We start from the raw sequence: 17,324 nt of genomic DNA, 5'->3' as shown, positions 1-17,324 counted from the left end.
TCTGGGATGCTGGGAGTTGTAGTTCTTGAAAACAAAGCCTCATGGGAAAGTATGTATGGATTTTGTCTTTATAGCCCGGACAACATGCATCTCGGGATCAGTCTGGGGTAGCTCTAGGAGTGGTCCTGACCAATGTCCATCTTGGTCAGTGTAAAATATTTTCATAAACCTTGCTTTAATTTGGCCCAAGGTCACAGTGGAACTGGTTTTTCTCTGACAAATCTCAGGACTAACAATCCTACCCATAAGAAATATTTTTTAAAAATATTGAGAACATCAGAGGACGCCTGATGTCTGGCCTCTGGCACACACAGGCGTGCTACCCACAGGCACACACCACACAAAAATAACTCAGAAGGACTCTGCTTTTTTGTTTATTTCTGGGGGAGGGTTGCATGTGTGCCCAGGTAAGAGGGCTTGGTGCTGGGCACCCTCAGCCTGCTGTGGCAGCTCGACAGCTGTTTTGATTCATTTTGCTATTCTTGTTGTTTGTCTGTCTGTTTTTTAGAAAGGGTCTCTCTATGCAGCCCTGGTTTTGCTAGAACTCCCTGCGTAGACTTGGCGGACCTCATACTCTCAGAGATCCACCTGCCCCTGCTTCCTGAGTGCTGGGATGAAAGGCGTGCCACCACACCCAGCTACATCATTTTTTAAAATAATGAACCTTGGTTATAGGTTTGGAAATGTTTTTATAAACCCTCATTGTAAAGATCTTTTCCTGTGGAGTTCTGTGCTAGGTGCCCCCTGCAACCACCACCCCCCCCCATGACGTTATGAGTAAGCTCTTTGGGGACAGGGTTCTCTGATTTGCCTGTTTCGGTTGCTATGGCAACGTGGACACAGGGGGTAACCGCTTGCATTCTGAATTGAAAATACATGCCTCCGAATCTTTTCATGTCACTTCAAAATTTTCTTAGTTATGCTATTTTTAAGCCCTCGCTTTAGACTAATAATTTAAACAATACCAGTAAGTGGAATGGACTTGACACGGAGTTAACGAAGCTCAGCTCTTGCATTTTAAGTCTTATGCAACGCAAGGGCTCTAATTAAAGGAGAGACCCCAGAGTGTGCTGTTTAGGGAATGGTACGATTTCAAGGTGAGTGAGCACGGTGATACTTGGAAGGTGTGCCGCGTGGACACCCAGCAGCAGTCACGTGACCTGAAGGTTGTCCATCCAGGGCTATGCTGTCACGCCTTACAGTGTCCAGACATCTTTACAGACATTGTCGAAAATTACACAACACCAGTAACCACAACGCATTACAGACCCTAAAGGATTCTTTCTTTGTTGTTGTTGTTTTTAATATCAACTTTACAAAGTCTTATAAAGACCTACTTTCTGCCGCCAGCCCTCTGTAACTCTAGTTCCAGGGGATCCAGCGCCCCCTTCTGGCCTCCGAGGGCACCAGGCAGGCACACATTATACATACATGCATACAAGCAAAACCCTCATAGACATAAAATTTAAAAAATAGATAGACATACTTTTAAAAGCAAAGCATGCGTTCACCGTTGACTTTGCTGTAGGCTCAGATTATGGTCACCATCTATTTGGTTACAGGAGGAAAAGTACACATTTGAAAAAGTTTTCTCAATGTAAAGCTGCGTGTTAATTAAGTACAAGATGATTCCACCATCTACAGACACAAATAAAGAATTCATTGTGTCAACAGAGTCCGTTTCTTCTGCTTGCTGCAAACCAAGAGCGTTTGCTGCAGGGTGCAGCTCAGAGGTTGAGCATTTGCTTAGCATGCGCTAGACTCTGGGTCTGATCCCCAGCACCACAATAAACATAAACCTCAAAGCGTGTCTTTTGTCAAAAATTTTAAATTATGGGGACACAGGGATGGCTCAGTGGTTAAGAGCACTGGCTGCTCTTTCGGACGTCCTAAGTTCAATTCCCAGCACTAACATGGTGGCTCACAACCTTCTGTAACTGTAGTCCCATTGGATCTGGCACCCCCTTCTGGTGTGTAGATGTGCATACAGAAAAACACCATATACATAAAGTACATAAATAAATCTTTTTTAAAAGTTTTGAATTACACTTTTACTTTCTGTGTTAATATGTATGTGTTGGGTACAAGCATGCCAAACCTTAAGCGTGGAAGTCAGAGGACTCCTTCTGCCATGTGAATCGTGGGGATCAAACTCAGGTGTCCAACCTTCCTAGCAAGTGCTTTTATCCACTGAGTCATCTTGGGAGCACTTAGGGTGTGCCTGGTGCTCTCTGCGGTCAGAGGAGGACGGAGGGGCCTCCGGGGCTGAGTTGTCTCTGATTGCTGTTGCCTGGACTTGAGCCTCCTCTCCAGTCCCTGCTTGTCTGTGTTTTACATAGATAGAACTGTCTTCCTTTTTTGTTTGTAACCTTCCCTGTGTAGTCTTAGGTCTAAATGCTAAAGGTAAAAAGATCACTATTCTTTCACTGCGTGGGAGTCCGCTGGCTCCCTTCTGCCTGCTCACTTGAGCACCGTGGTCACTGCCTCATACCTGATGGTCGTTTCTGCTTTTTGTTTGTGAACTCACTCAGTGGTTATTTGATTTTTCTCACTAGTGAGTTACTTTGCTTTATAAAGTCTTACTGTTTCTTCTGGCCACTGTTAGCAAAGACTGGTATAGGCCATATGCATTGATCATGATCAATAGCCTTACAAAGACCATGGGTCGCCGCACCTGCTGACTGGGGACTTACATAGTCAGGGTGGCAGGAAGGTCAGTAGATCCCTGGGACTTGGGTCAGAGAGGAGGTCATCCATACAAGCAGGACCAATCCTGGTTTGACATTAGCATCAACCACTTCAGCACATTTCTGGAGGTTCCAGAGTCTGATGATAACTCCATAGCTTCCTGTGCTGTGTTTGTCTGTCTGTGCTGAGAAACCACAGAGGATGCTTCTTCCTTGGGCAGTCATGGCCAATGACTCAAGATGTCTACCAGCAAGTCAACATGGAGCCCCACCACGATACATTTTCCGTGATAGGCGTACATTTGATGGCTGAAATTGGCATTTAAATAATAAGTATTCCGAATTTAAATAGTTCAGTTAATGAAAGGAACCCTCTCACTATTTTCTTTAGCTCTCAGATTCCAGAACATGCCATTTTGATTCCATAAAATTGCATTGTGCACCCGCAGCATTGTCTCACACGCTTGCTCTACGTTGGTTCACAGTTGTGAAAACAAATCGGCAGCCGCGTAATGTGGCCGGCTTCTCTCTACACTTTGTGTGAACCATTACCCACGGAACCAGCCCGAACACAAAGCCACAAAGAGGCTAATTGAAATCAGAATGCCGGGTCACTACGCACTCAAGGAAAACAGATGGCCCTTCTTGCCACGCTTCTGTCCAACGCACGGGGAGGGAGGGATTAGACGCATTTTCTAACTCCCAAGCAGGCTTACTCGCTCCTTAAAGGAATTGTGCATAGTTCCTGGAACACGGAGGGTGAGGGAGGGCGCTTCAAAAAACCGAGCTCGGTCCCCTTTCTCGTGAAGGTTTAAGGTTGAACAGTCAGCTTGGATTCTTAGATTTATTTTCCCTTTTGAGGAGACAGTTGCTGCACATGGCTCACAATTCAAATTGCACAATAGGATATAGAGAAAAATAAGACACCTGTCATCTCAAGGGGACACCGCTCTCAATTACCCCTGAATCTCCTTTCTTTTACCCGAGGTTCTTGACACCTCTTATTTGGATACTTGTTTAACTGACAATATTAATAAATATTTATTCTCAATTTTGGTGTGTATTTTTAAGGAGTAAATTTAAAAATTATTTTCATCTTATGCCCAGTGGTGTTTTGTCTGCATGTAAATCTGTGTGAGGGTGTTAGGTGCCCTGGAACTGGAGTTAGAGGCAAGTGTGAGCTGCCGTGTGGATGCTGGGTTTTGAACCTGGGTCCTCTGGAAGAGCAGCCAGTGCTCTTAATCACTGAGCCATCTCTCCAGCCCCTGGTGGGCATGTTTTAAAAGCAACTGTGGAAATGAAGATTTTATTGTGCAGACAAAGCATTGCTGTCGCTAAAAGACACCTCTGGGGTTAAATAAACATGAAAAGTGGTAGAGGCCACCTCTTGGGACCTGTTGGGAGAAAGAAATGAGTACGCTCAGAAATTTGACTTAGAAACGACGCTCCATGTCTCATCTCCCCAGGATCAACTCAGATGACAAAGGCCCTAATCAAAGCGTCTCTGGAGCCCAGCTAATAGACGGATCATCTCTTACCCCCCAGTGCAGCCCTTACTAATAACCTCGGAGAAACAATGTTGAAACAACCTGCTGCCTGGCCATGATGTGCCCTGACAGAGCCTCCCTGCTGGATCTGCAGGCTGCTTCCCCGACCCCACGAGCTCCTCACGGCTTCATCTCAGGCCTCCTGACATGGCTCATTTCTACTTCAGGTGAGCGTCCTAGCCACCCTCCTGTGTGTCAGAGTGAGTGGTATGAGCTAGGTGAGTCACAACAGTCCATGGCTCGGTATGGACAGGACGGCAACCCACTTCACCTTGACGGGGGCAGAGCGATTGCCCCACTGAGACCCACCTCCTCCCTCATCCGGACTCAGGGTTGTGGCTAATTGGATGCTTTTGGAGCGATTCGTCCCAGCCTGGCTTGCAGCAATGGCTCCTTTGTAACACTTGGGTACCCCAGTGCCTTAGGGTACCCCTGCAGGCTCCAAGCTCCAGCAATCCCCAAATGTATCCTTCACGCCTCCCAGGCAAGTCCCTGGAGGCTTGGCATCTCCCAACACCTGACTCAAGATGGCAGTGGGTAAAGACGCCCCTAAGGCAAGAGCAGATTCTCATGCTGTGTCTAGGAGTGGCCCCCTTGCCCTGGAAGAGGCAGCCTGTCTTCAAAGCCCTGAGAAATTGGCAAAATCTACCTTTAATCCTTTCTGCCTTGCATTTACATTCAAATAGTTAACCTTTGGTTGCTATAGTTATCTATGAATAAATACATGTGAAATTCTCTTAACCAAGGACAGATGCTGAAACAATTCCCTCTACCCCTTCCAATGTTGTAACAGCTATCCCAATCTTAACAGATTTCCTAGGCTTAGATTTTCTAGACATCATAAAGAATAGCTTGTTGTTCTTTCTTTTTTTCCTCAGAATCATGACGTGACAGCTGTGGGAAGAAGACACTATTGGCGGCCAGACTGACAGACGGGAGCCTCCTGTGCACAGCATCTTGCTCCCAGAACCCCAGAAGGAACTTACCTATAGTCCACTTTGAAGATTCCATCTGAGACGCTGACTGAGAGAGGGGAACAAGCCTGAGACCCTTTTCACCAAAGGAGATGGTGACGGTGACCAGACAAAGTTGCCCAAGCCGTAACTGGGCTGGGACCTCCAGCCAAGTGGGAAAGATGTGCACAGGAGATAGAACGTGCGGAGACCAAGGGTCACAGCGAACCTGTCTCACTGAGCCGTTTCTCAGTCACCAGCTGCCTGAACAGCCGAGTGGCTCTAGATTGAAGAGGTGCCCAAGGCACGTCCGTCAGCTCACACATGTGCCTCATGCTCACATTGCACGGGACAAGAAGTCAAATCAGCACGGTCTCCATGAACCTGGGGTCACTGGGAGGACTCGTCCAACTGCAGTGGCCACCCTTCAGGAGAGCCACGCTCGGCCAAACCTCTGTCTCTGAGGAATGTCTCCACTGCTGCTGTTCTGTCTGTTTTAATCAAAACTGGGGATTGGCCCCAGGGAAGGATTTCCTGTAGTTAATCTGGTGTCTGGGTGTAGGTGAGTTTGACATGGATGGTGTTTGGAACGAACTCCTTCAGGTTAGAAGGGACAAAGACTCAGCTTCTGCAGGTAATTGACTTTGTTGAAAAGAAACACACACGGGCAGTTGTAGGCGGAGGCTGCTCGGCTGTTTCCCAGGCCCAAAATAATCACACAGAAGCTGTGTTATTAAAACACTGCTTGGCCTATTAGTTCAGGCTTCTTATTAACTAACTCTTACATCTTAGATAATTCTAATAATAGAATTAACCCATTTCTATTATTTGATATTTTATCATGAGGCTCATAGTTTACCAGTAATGTTCCAGGTGGGTGTCTTTCTCCTTTGGCTTCTACATGGCGTCTCTCTAACTCTCTCTTCGTTCTCCCAGCATTCAGTTTAGTTTCCCAGCCTAGCTCTGTTCTGCCCTGCCATAGGAAATAGCAGCTTCTTTATTAACCAATGATAATAAAACATATTCACAGCATACAGAGGGGAATCCCACATCAGGCAACTCTACTACAATCAGGAAAATACATAATTCAAGTTACTTCTTAAGATGAATTTTTGTTTGGGTCACCATCTCACAAAAGAATGACACCAAGACTTGTTATTAATTATGAAACTTGGCCTATAGCTTAGGCTCGTCCCACTAGCTCTTATAACTTAACCTATTTTTGTTCATCTACATGCTGCCGCATGACTCGTGGCTTTTACCTGTCCTCCTGCACGTCTTGCTCCCTCTGTATCTGGCTTGTAACCCCGCCTTTCTTCTTCCCAGAGTTCTCTCTGTGTCCTGACCTCCTGCTTATACCTCCTGCCTAGCTATTGGCTGTTTAGCTTTTTATTAAACCAATCACACATCTTCACAGAGTATCAAAGAATAGTACAGAAGCAAACATTCCTATTGAAGAAAGAAGCGATGGCAAGCAAAGAATGCGAGAAACTCTGTAACATACCGTTGTGTGGCTTTGAACCGCCCTATGACAAGCTGAAGCTGCAGAGTCAGGCCCCTCTGCTGCCGGCTGCAGGAATCTCAGCCCATGTATGACAGAGCTTTGCCGTCTCTCTGTTCTGGCTACTTCTGTTTCCACTCAGTGCTATGCTTAGTTGCCACAAGGGATCTGAGCGCTCGATTTTGACGTTTTCTCCTCCTTCTGGGCTGCCAATTATTAAGTTCCTGTTCAGACCATGATCAAAGAGCCCACAGAGAGGATCTACAGTCTTCCAGCTTTTGAGTAGAGAAGAAGGTCAAAAGATGCCTCCTTAGCCCCAGACAAAGGTGGGCGATGGTCAAGTGGAGATCACAGCACCTGGTCTATAGTAGTATCTATGATGCGGTGCGAGATTGGAGTTTGGTGGGTCCAAGGAGTCCCACGGTGGGTGAGAGACAGACACCTCGTGCAGACAAAGCTTATGTGGAAAGTTTATTGAGAGAAAGGGAATGGAAAGGGGGAGAGGGGAGGAGGAGGACTAGCTACTGGGGACAGGAGTGGTGGAAGAAAAGAGAGAGGGAGAGGAGGAGGGGGAGAGGGAGGGAGAGAGAGAGAGAGAGAGAGAGAGAGAGAGAGAGAGAGAGAGAGAGAGAGAGAGAGAGAGAGAGAGAGAGAGGCAAAGACCTGCCTGCCTCTTCAGAGGAGCAACTGGAAAGAGAGAGCAGGAGTGGGCGGAGCTTCATCTTAGCCAGACCTCCTGCACCTGCGTACAGAGCCAGGGAACTGCTGGCTATCCGCGCAGGTAACACACTCTGCCAGGTCCCCAAGCAGCGGGGGCCCGGTGTGCCTGGATGCTAACAGTACCACGTAAAGGCCCCATCTTGTGACGCTTTCTAACGTCCAAACATGCCAGTGTCTCTGCTTCTCTGGCTAGCTTTCTGCATAAATGGAAACAGCGCTTTCAGCACGGGCTGCTTCCCTCCCACCCACTTGGTTAGGTTAAAGCCACACGCGGAAGCAGGACCAAGGCGTTTGTTACCTTCTTCCATTGCTGTTGACAAAATACCCAACAGGAGCGACTGAAATGGGGAAATGGGGGCTTTAATTTGGATCACAGTTTTATGTATGGTATAGTCCATCATGTTGGAGATGATGTGGAGGCAGGGGCGGGAGGTGGCTGTCACGTGGCACCCACAGGTAGAAAGCAGGGAGGGAGGCGGCGGCTCAGCTCGCTATCTTTTCCCTCCCCCACCTTTTTCCTGTATTGACTTTAGTCTTGCCCAAACTTTTTCCCAAAAGCAGTCTAGATGGAAATACTGTCAGACTTACAGTTGCCTTTAAGGCTTTTGATGTGGGAGAAGAGAGCCCATGTTCACCAAGTGCTCAACTCCATACCCAACACGGACTCCACACAGCCGAATCACAGGCCTGGGTCTATCATGGCAGCCGGGCAAGTGGTGATGGGAATAGTCCCATGGCAGAGAGGCAAATCCAAAGAGAAACATGCTGTTCAGACCAGACACATGTCCCTCCCCACCTGAGGTATAGAACCACAATCCTTGAAAGCCCTTATGGGGTGAGCATTAAGGCTCAGAGAGAGGCATAACTGCTCTCCAGACCTCCAGGGCTTCCTGCAGTCAGTGTTTACCTTTGTTGATGTAATCTCTCTGCAGAAGGTCGACTGACCTGGGCTAGGCTGGGCTCCAGGCTGGGGCAGCTGAAGCTGTTGAAACAGTTTTGTTCCGCTGCAGGTGTGTGTGGCCACTCTTCATGGGCTTCTCTTCCTCCTGGACATTGTGGGTTTTGATGACACAGGCTTTCCTTGCTGGAATGGAGGCAGAACGTGCTGAAGCATGCAAGGCTTCTTCAGGTCTACAGCTGGAACTGGCTCGCAGTCGAGGCGTTCTGCCACTGTACTGACCACAGGACAATAGTGTGGGTGTGGTCGTCCATCCATTCTCCCACCCAGAGTCAAAGCTCTATGCTTGGATATGCGTGTTCCAGAAGCCAATCATCTCCAGCTGGAACCTCTCACTCTGGGCCATTCAGGCAGGACACAGTTCATGGCCCCCCGGAACCTTAGAGAAGTGGGACAAGATCAGACAAGGCCAGACAGGAAACTATGCCAGCCGTGAGCCACTAAGCGTGGTTCCACTTCCCCACAACCCCGAGTGCAGGCATTGTCTGGGTCCACTTATTCATCCACATTCCTCTTCTAGAAAGTAAGCTGAGGAAATAATTTTTTCCTTGGGGGAAAAAAAGAGACCTCAGGGAATTGTTTTCTAAATAAACAATGACAACCGTTCATTTTTGTTGGTTCTGCTTGCCTGCTCCCCCGTCTCTGTCTTTCTTTTCTCTGAGTTTTGGGTTAAGAAGTTGGCTATGGAATTGAGAAAGGATACTGCTTCATTCTTTCTTGTGTTTGGTTCCTCTGGCTGGAACATAAAACCCTGCCTTCTTTCTGTAGCCAGTGCACTTCAAAGTTGTAAAAATTTGGATAAAGTACATCGGGGTTGTGGCTGTTCTAGATTTTAGTCTTTTTATAACCTCCTCATATTTCACATTGGTTTTGACCTCGGGTTAAAGGAATGCTTTTGAAAAGAATAAGGATTTGATCCTGGCAATGGATGTAGCAGAAATGCTGAGGTCAATAAGTTAAAAGCTTTTAACTAAGAAGATGAAGAACAGGAGAAAGAAGTGAGAACTAGATTTTGCAAACTTTAAGCCGAGGACTGCGTAAAACAGGCAAACGTCACAGCTATAATCTTATTTTAAAAAACGTATGGTGTGAAAATATTTTCCACGTTTACCAGGGTAAAAAAGTTTGAATTAGAGCCAGGTGTGGTGGCGCATGCCTTTGATCCCAGCACCCAGGAGGCAGAGGCAGGTCAGTCTCTATGAGTTCAAGGCCAACCCGGTTACCGAGTGAATTCTAAGCTACCCAGGGCTGCAGGAGACTTTATCTCAAAGGGGGAAAAAAGCTTGAATCAGATAGGGAATCCAGCATCTCTGAAGCCTACAGTCATTTTCTCACTTTCTCTAGGTTTGCTGTTCTATTCTATGTGCATATTTTCTTCTTCTCTTTTGTACAAAAATATGAATATCCCCATGCCTAAAACACATGTGTGGTGGTTGGTAGTCTTTATTTTTTCTAAAGGATGTGTTTTTATTTATGTGTGCAAATATATGCCCATGTCCTCAGAAGCCATACAAAGGAACTGGATTCCCTGGAGCTAGAGTTTCAAGGGAGCTGGCTGACATGGGTGCTGGGAGCTGAACTTGGATCTCTGAAAGAGCTGTCTTAATCACTGAGCTAGTGCCTGAGGGGGTTCATGTTAGTTATCCACCTGACACGGTCTAGAGTCATCTGGGAGGAGTCTCGGGGAGAGATTATGTGGACCAGCTAGGCCTGTGGTCATGTCTGTGGGAGGCTGGTCTTGATTATGCTAACTGATTTGAGAAGACCTAGCCCACTGTGGTGGTAGCATTGCTTTGAATCCCGAATTGTATGAGCAGAGAGAGAAAGCCAGCTGAGTCTTAATTGTTCCCTCTGCTCCTAACTGTGGTTGTGACCAGCTGCTTCAGGTCCCTGCTTTGACTTCCCTGTAATGATAACCAGGTGGACTGTAACCTGGAATTGTGAGATAAAGCAAACCATCTCTCCCCTAGATTGTTTTTGTTAAGGTATTTTTGCTTTGTTTTGTAAAAACCTCTCCAAGACACATTGTCAGTAAAAAAAGTAATACATTGCATTATAGTCTCTGTCTCTCTGTCTGTCTCTGTCTCTCTCTCTCTCTCTCTCTCTCTCTCTCTCTCTCTCTCTCTCTCTCTCTCTCTCTCTCTCTCTCTCCCTGTCTCTCTTTGAGGCAGGGTTTCTCTGTGTAGTCCTGGCTGTTCTGGAACACTCTATGTAGACCAGGCTGACTTTGAACTCAGAGATCTGCCTGCCTCTGCCTCTCCCTCCCAAGTTCTGGGGTTAAAGGCGTGTGCTATCATGGCAAGAACTGTATTTCTTCTTTTATATTTTTTTGAGAAAGTGAAATAAAAATCTAAGATTCATAGTTTCTTTTGTGATGTTCATTACAAATCAAACCACTTTAATTCTGCCCCCCCCCCCCTTGTTGAAACAGTGTCTTATGTAGGCTAAGCACTGAATTCCTTATGTAGCTGGGGATGACCTAGAATTCATTCTTCTACCTCAATCTTCTTTCTGGGTGCTGGGATTACAGTCATTACCCTGCTCGGTTTATGCCATGCTGGAGACTGAACCCAGGGCTTTGCACATTCTAGGCAAGTACTTCTCCGAGCCCAAGTCCCAGCCTCATTTTCAAGTGGACAGTTCTAGGACATTGTTTACATTTTTGGGGGCTGTGTGGTGATATTTTGTTTGTGATCTAACAAATAAAGCTTGTCTGGAGATCAGAGAAGCAGAGCAGTCAACCATTAGAGAGCCCTTTCGTGTCTATCAAATCCTCAAACCAAAGTGGGCAAGATCCTGTCTCCATGGACCCTCAGACTAAATGCTGTTTTTAAGAAACTTCAGACTGAATCCTCAGACTCAATGTGTTGAGCTTTACCTTCTTCCGCCTTATCTTCCTCTCTCTGCCCAGCCATATTCCTTCCTGTTTCCACCTCCCTAGTGTTGGGATTAAAGATGTGTGACTCCCAAGTACTGGGATTAAAGGTGTGGGCCACCACCACCTGGCTCTGTTTATCTTTTAGACTGGATCAATCTTGTGTAGCACAGGGTGGCCTGGAAGTAACAGAGATCCATCTGCCTCTGTCTCCCAAGTGCTGGGATTAAAGGTGTGTGTCACTACTGCCTGGCCTCTATGGCTGACTACTGACTTAGCTCTGCACTCTGATCTTCAGATAAATTCAGAATACAAACAAAATGTCACACAGTGGGGTTAGGGGTAGGTCTCAGGAGTAGAGTGCTTGCTTAGTGTGCAAAAGACCCTGGGTTTGATCCTAAGCACCACACACACACACACACACACACACACACACACACATATTCATATTGTTGGGTAACCATCATCAACATTTACCTGTAGAACTTTTCCATCTTTTCACACTTAAAGTATTTTCCATGAAGCATGGCCTCCCCACCTCTTCTCTTGCCCCTGCCAAAAAACAAATCATTCTGTCCATCCTCAGTTTGAGATGCATATTGAGCTCAACAATGAATCACTAAGCCTGTCTTCCCCAGCTCACCAAGGCTGCCTGCTGGGTTGGGCCTGTTTTAGTTTATCTATCTAGTGTTGGAAAGATACAGAAATCTGCTATGTTGACTGAGCCCATGTGTAGCAAAGGGAAAGGTCCTTGAGCCCTTGGAAGATGAGGAGTTTGAGTTGGGACCTACATCAGCTCACTGGAAAGACTGACCTCCCTGAAGAACTCTGCCAACAAAGGATTCCGGGAGCAGGGAAACGCCATCAAGATTCCAAAAACCACCGTTCTGTACCAAATTGGGCATGCTAGCCTTTTCTGCCTTCTCCTAGGCTGACTCCCCAGCTGTGCAACGTGGGAAATAAGCAAGTGGCTTCACTCTGCCCGTCTGAGTCGCCAGCACACTTACCAAGTGAGGACTGTTGTTTCTCCCTGCCAGCCCTCATCCTACTGCTGCTCTGAATCTGACCACTTTAGGATTCCAAGCAAGTACAGTGTTTCTTCTCTGTGTCAGCTTTAATTTGCTTAACTGAGTCACAGGTCTCAGTCAAACTCCCTAGGTGGGTTTTTTGTTTCTTTTTGCTTTTAGTTTAGTTTTTTGAAACAGTGTTTCTCTGTGTAGCCTTGACTGTAGACCAGGCCTGCCTCAAACCTGGAGATCGGTTTGTCTTTTCTCTCTGAAAGAATAAAATAATTCTGAGGAAAGCCACCTGCCAGGGGACGGAGCAATAAGTACCTGGAGATAAGGAGTGGCAAGGTTTTCTCTATGTCCTTTTTGCTATTTAAAAAAAAACGCTCTATGTATGCATTAGTTACTCAAAACAGTACATTTAAATCATCCAGATAATAAGATGGAATGAAGGAGACCTGCAGGGTGACCTTCAGGAAGCTGAGCTCACTAACTGGCCCCTGGCCTTGGCATGTGCAGTGTGCAATACCATCTTCCGTGGTTGTAGCTGATGAGTTTTCTGTCCCGTGATGTCCTAAGAACTCCTGAAGTCTGGCCTGTGTGTTGATATGAGCAGGGACCCGTGACTTACTTTGCAACACTGGCAGCCGGCAGCCCTGGTGGAAGTGTTGCCCGGCAGTATGTAAGGCTGAGCCACATGATGGAGGTTGCTTGGGTAAGACCCTCTGGGTTGTGTGGAATTATCTTTAATGCGCCAGATAAGAAGATTGTTAACCTCCTTATTACCAACACTTTTCTATTACCGTCATGGGGCAGACAGATGATTGGAGGATTAGCCTGACTCTGACAGATCCTGCAGGCTCTGCCAGTCTTGTTTGGAAGGGAATCAAATCTGCTCATTGCTGATAATAGACAGCATGATAACGCCCCCAGGTCGGCTTGTAAGAAATATGTATCTTGCTTTTTATTTCTTCTTTTAGCAATAGGAGTCAAATTTGGATTCATCCTGATAAATGAGGTATTTGGGACCTCATGTGATCTAATTGCTCCAAGCTGCTCTTTAATCCCATTTGTGACTCTCTGTACCTCTGTCCACATGGTACAAATGATCCTGACCCAGGAGTGAAGCCCACCCAGCTGAGACAGCCTTGGCACTGCTTGTGAGTCTGAGGGTTCTCTGGGACCCTCTATTTTGTTTCCCCTTGTCTAAGGAACAAAGCATTTCTTGGACTTGTCTCTGTGGTCAAGTGAAAGCCACATCATTTCTGCATCCATTACTGTATTCCCATCAACGGCGGCTGACACACAATGTTCTCTAAAAAATGTTTGTTTTTCTAAATGTGTTTTTTTTTAAATATTTTAATTATTTTATTTTTTTTCTGAGCCAGGATTTTTCTGTGTAACAGCTCTGGCTGTCCTGGAACTCACTCTGTAGACCAAGTCTGGCCTTGAACTTGCAGAGATCTGCCTGCCTCTACCTCCCAAGTGCTGGGATTAAAGGCACGCACCATTGATGGAGGAGAGTTATCTATGTTTCTTTCATTGGTTAATTAATAAAGAAAACTGCCTTGGCCCTTTAAGAGACAGAAAATTAGGTAGGTGGAGTAGACAGAACAGAATTGTGGGAACAAGGAAGTAGAGTGGGGGAGACGCTTCAGGCAGTCTCCATAGTGAGTCTCCGTGCTTCTCCTCTCCGAGATGGACGCAGGTTAAGATCTCTCCTGGTAAGCCACACCTCGTGGTGCTACACAGATTACTAAATATGGGTTAAAGGAAGATGTGAGAATTAGCCAATAAGAGGCTAAAACTATGGGCCAGGCAGTGTTTTAAAAGAATACAGTTTCCGTGTAATTATTTCAGGTATAAAGCTAGCCGGCGGCCGGGTGGCGGGGACACAGCCCCGCCACTTTCTTCTACAGATTGGCGCTCCAACGTGGTGACTAAATCCATTTAAAAACCTGAGAGGGCTTTAAATAAAGGAGAGAGAGAGTTTAACACAGCTTTTTGCTGTTTGCCTGGACGTGCCGTACAGAGATTTCCTGTTTCGGCAATAGCGACAGAGAAAAAGCTGAGTCATTTTAAAACGTGGCTTCCTGGTGCTGTGCCGCCAGTGCAAACTCTGGCTATAAAGCATTTCAGTGGCTTTTATGGGCCTGGATATTTGTGTTCCCGCTTGGGATCAGAAGGAGAGTGCGCTGAGACCGTGCCAATGGCTCCCTGCTCCCTGCCTGCACCTGAGCAGATGGCGGAATCAGGCTTAGGCGAGCGGGAGAACATGGCAGATTCCTGCCGCCATACAGAGAGAGATGTCTGCAGACTGCGCAGTGCTCTGTGTCTCAGATTTGGCGGTAACTTGTATGAAAAGAGTTTCTGTGCTGCATGCTCAGTCTCGGAGTTAAAGTGCTGAGTGCGGCTCCTACCTGGCAGCCCCAAAGCTACTAGAAAATGGTGCACCCTCCATTTTGAAATTGGAGAGAGGTGGAGCCAACATCCAGAACAGTCCAGTGGCTCTGCAGCTCAGAGGTGCAACTGATTCAGAGTCACAAGCGGCTCCGCCATGTTGGACTGGGCATGGCAAGCTCACAGTACCTGTTTTTGACCTAGGATTGGCACAGCTTAGAGTCTTAAGCCCTTAGCGATGTAAAGGCGCAAATCAAACATGTTTCTCGATAGTAGAAGAATTACAGATTCACAATAGGACAGATTCAGACATAAAAGACTTTTAAATGAGTCACAATGTTGGATAAATGTATGTAGGCTTGAGAGAGAGAAAAAGAATATAAAAAATAAAGTTAATGCCTTAAAAAAGGGGTAAAGTCTTTAAAGAGACAAAATAAAGTAAGTGATAGAGTAAAAATAAGCCACGTAAAAATGAAAAATTCACAGAGAGTCTGGATGATGTATTTTATTGTGTTTTCTTTAAAATTTTTGACTGTAAAGGAGCTAAGTACAGAGAGACATTTCATTATATGGGCTGCCAGGCTAGACCAGAATGGACATCTTAATGGTATGACTTCAGAATTTGGATCTAAGAACATGATGCTTTGGAAAAGAGTTTCTTCTTTTGTTTTCACAGAGGATGAGACTCTGTGGATTGCTTCTATCCCAATATGGTATGATAGACCACGCCCTCCTGAAAGGTTGCTGTGAACACCCTCAAAAAATTACTTCGCTCAACTGCCGACTGAGATGAACCTAGCACACAGGTTACACCATGAAAGACCTAAGTAACAGCGCCCCCATTCAGCAGGAAGCAGTTTGGAGAGAAATAACTGCGCCCATTTTCCCAAATGTTGTTTATAAATGTTCTTTTACATTTAAAGGGGGATATGATATAGATATGAATAATTTGCATTGGTATGGATTTTAAGGTCAATTTGTTATATGTATATGTATTTCTGATCTTGATTAAGCTATTTTGATTGTGTAGTTCATTTTAAAAACTGTAATGTATAATTAGGAAATATAGGTTGTTAATGGATAATCATCGATAATAGTCAAGCTTGTAGTCATGTTAGATTTTCTAGATGTGCATAGATATATTTCAGATAGGCATTCTTCATATCTTTCAAAGACTGCAGAATATGGCATTTTAAATGTTTTAATAACTTAGGGTTTTTCATGATCATGAGACACGTCTGCTCCTGGCAGCACCAATCTACTTCGAGAGGAAGATGGGCATCGAAGAGGCTACTTATGGAGTTTGTTAGCCATTTGGGCAAGAAACTGCTCTTGGCTGGACTGTTGCATAAACTGGACACAAGGAACCCACAGAAAGAGGACTGCTGAACTTGCCTAAAGGTGAGATGGCCTTTTGGGGTTCCTGATTCATGAAAGAGTCTGCGAGACGTTCTGCAGGACACAGCAGAAAGTGACTGAACTGTCTTTGGAATTTCCTGCTTCATGAAAAAGTCTGCTGGACACTATGGGCCTGAAGGCTGAAGATGGATGCCCCAACCGTACAGAGGAACTTTGGGTGACTGTCTAGGCAGCGAGTTGTCTCTGTCATTTCTAGAGTTTAAAAGTTGCAAATGACTTGTTTGTTTAGGTAATATTATATCCTTCTGGAGTCTTTGATGGAGTTGAAGAATAAATAGATAGTTATAGATTTCCTTAGTTATGATAAAAGATAAAATAGATTTAAATATTGTAACTGTAATACTTGCTTGATAACTGTTTTGTTATATGTAATTTTGCTATGTTAAAGTTGAAGCCTTTCTTTTTTGTTTAAACAGAAAAAGGGGAAATGATGGAGGAGAGTTATCTATGTTTCTTTCATTGGTTAATTAATAAAGAAAACTGCCTTGGCCCTTTAAGAGACAGAAAATTAGGTAGGTGGAGTAGACAGAACAGAATTGTGGGAACAAGGAAGTAGAGTGGGGGAGACGCTTCAGGCAGTCTCCATAGTGAGTCTCCGTGCTTCTCCTCTCCGAGATGGACGCAGGTTAAGATCTCTCCTGGTAAGCCACACCTCGTGGTGCTACACAGATTACTAAATATGGGTTAAAGGAAGATGTGAGAATTAGCCAATAAGAGGCTAAAACTATGGGCCAGGCAGTGTTTTAAAAGAATACAGTTTCCGTGTAATTATTTCAGGTATAAAGCTAGCCGGCGGCCGGGTGGCGGGGACACAGCCCCGCCACTTTCTTCTACACACCATCACTGCCAAACTAATTTATTTATGAGTATGGGTATTTGTTTGTTTTGTGGGTTTTTTTTTTTTTTTTTTTTTTTTTTTGTCTTTTTCGAGACAGGGGTTCTCTGTAACTTTGGACGATTTGATTCTGTTGCCTCCTTAGGGGGATACTTACAATGACATTGGGCCTCCCAAATGATCCAGGGTAATCTTCCCATCCCAAGATCTTTCCTTACACCTGCTGAGTGACACGCTCTGACTCTAGCGGTTAGGAAGCCACCATCTTTGGAGGCTAGTATTCACTTGACCACGCTTGGAAATCCAGAAACTGAAGCTGGGGAAGGAGCTCAGTCGGCAGAGCGCTTGCCTAGTACGCACAAGCCCTGGGTTCAACGGCCAGCATTTCATAAACCAACACATAATCCCAACATTTGGAAAGG

Source organism: Arvicola amphibius, chromosome 13 (genome assembly GCF_903992535.2).
Source record: "Arvicola amphibius chromosome 13, mArvAmp1.2, whole genome shotgun sequence".
Taxonomy (NCBI): domain Eukaryota; kingdom Metazoa; phylum Chordata; class Mammalia; order Rodentia; family Cricetidae; genus Arvicola; species Arvicola amphibius.
Note: the sequence above shows the minus strand (reverse complement) of the source record.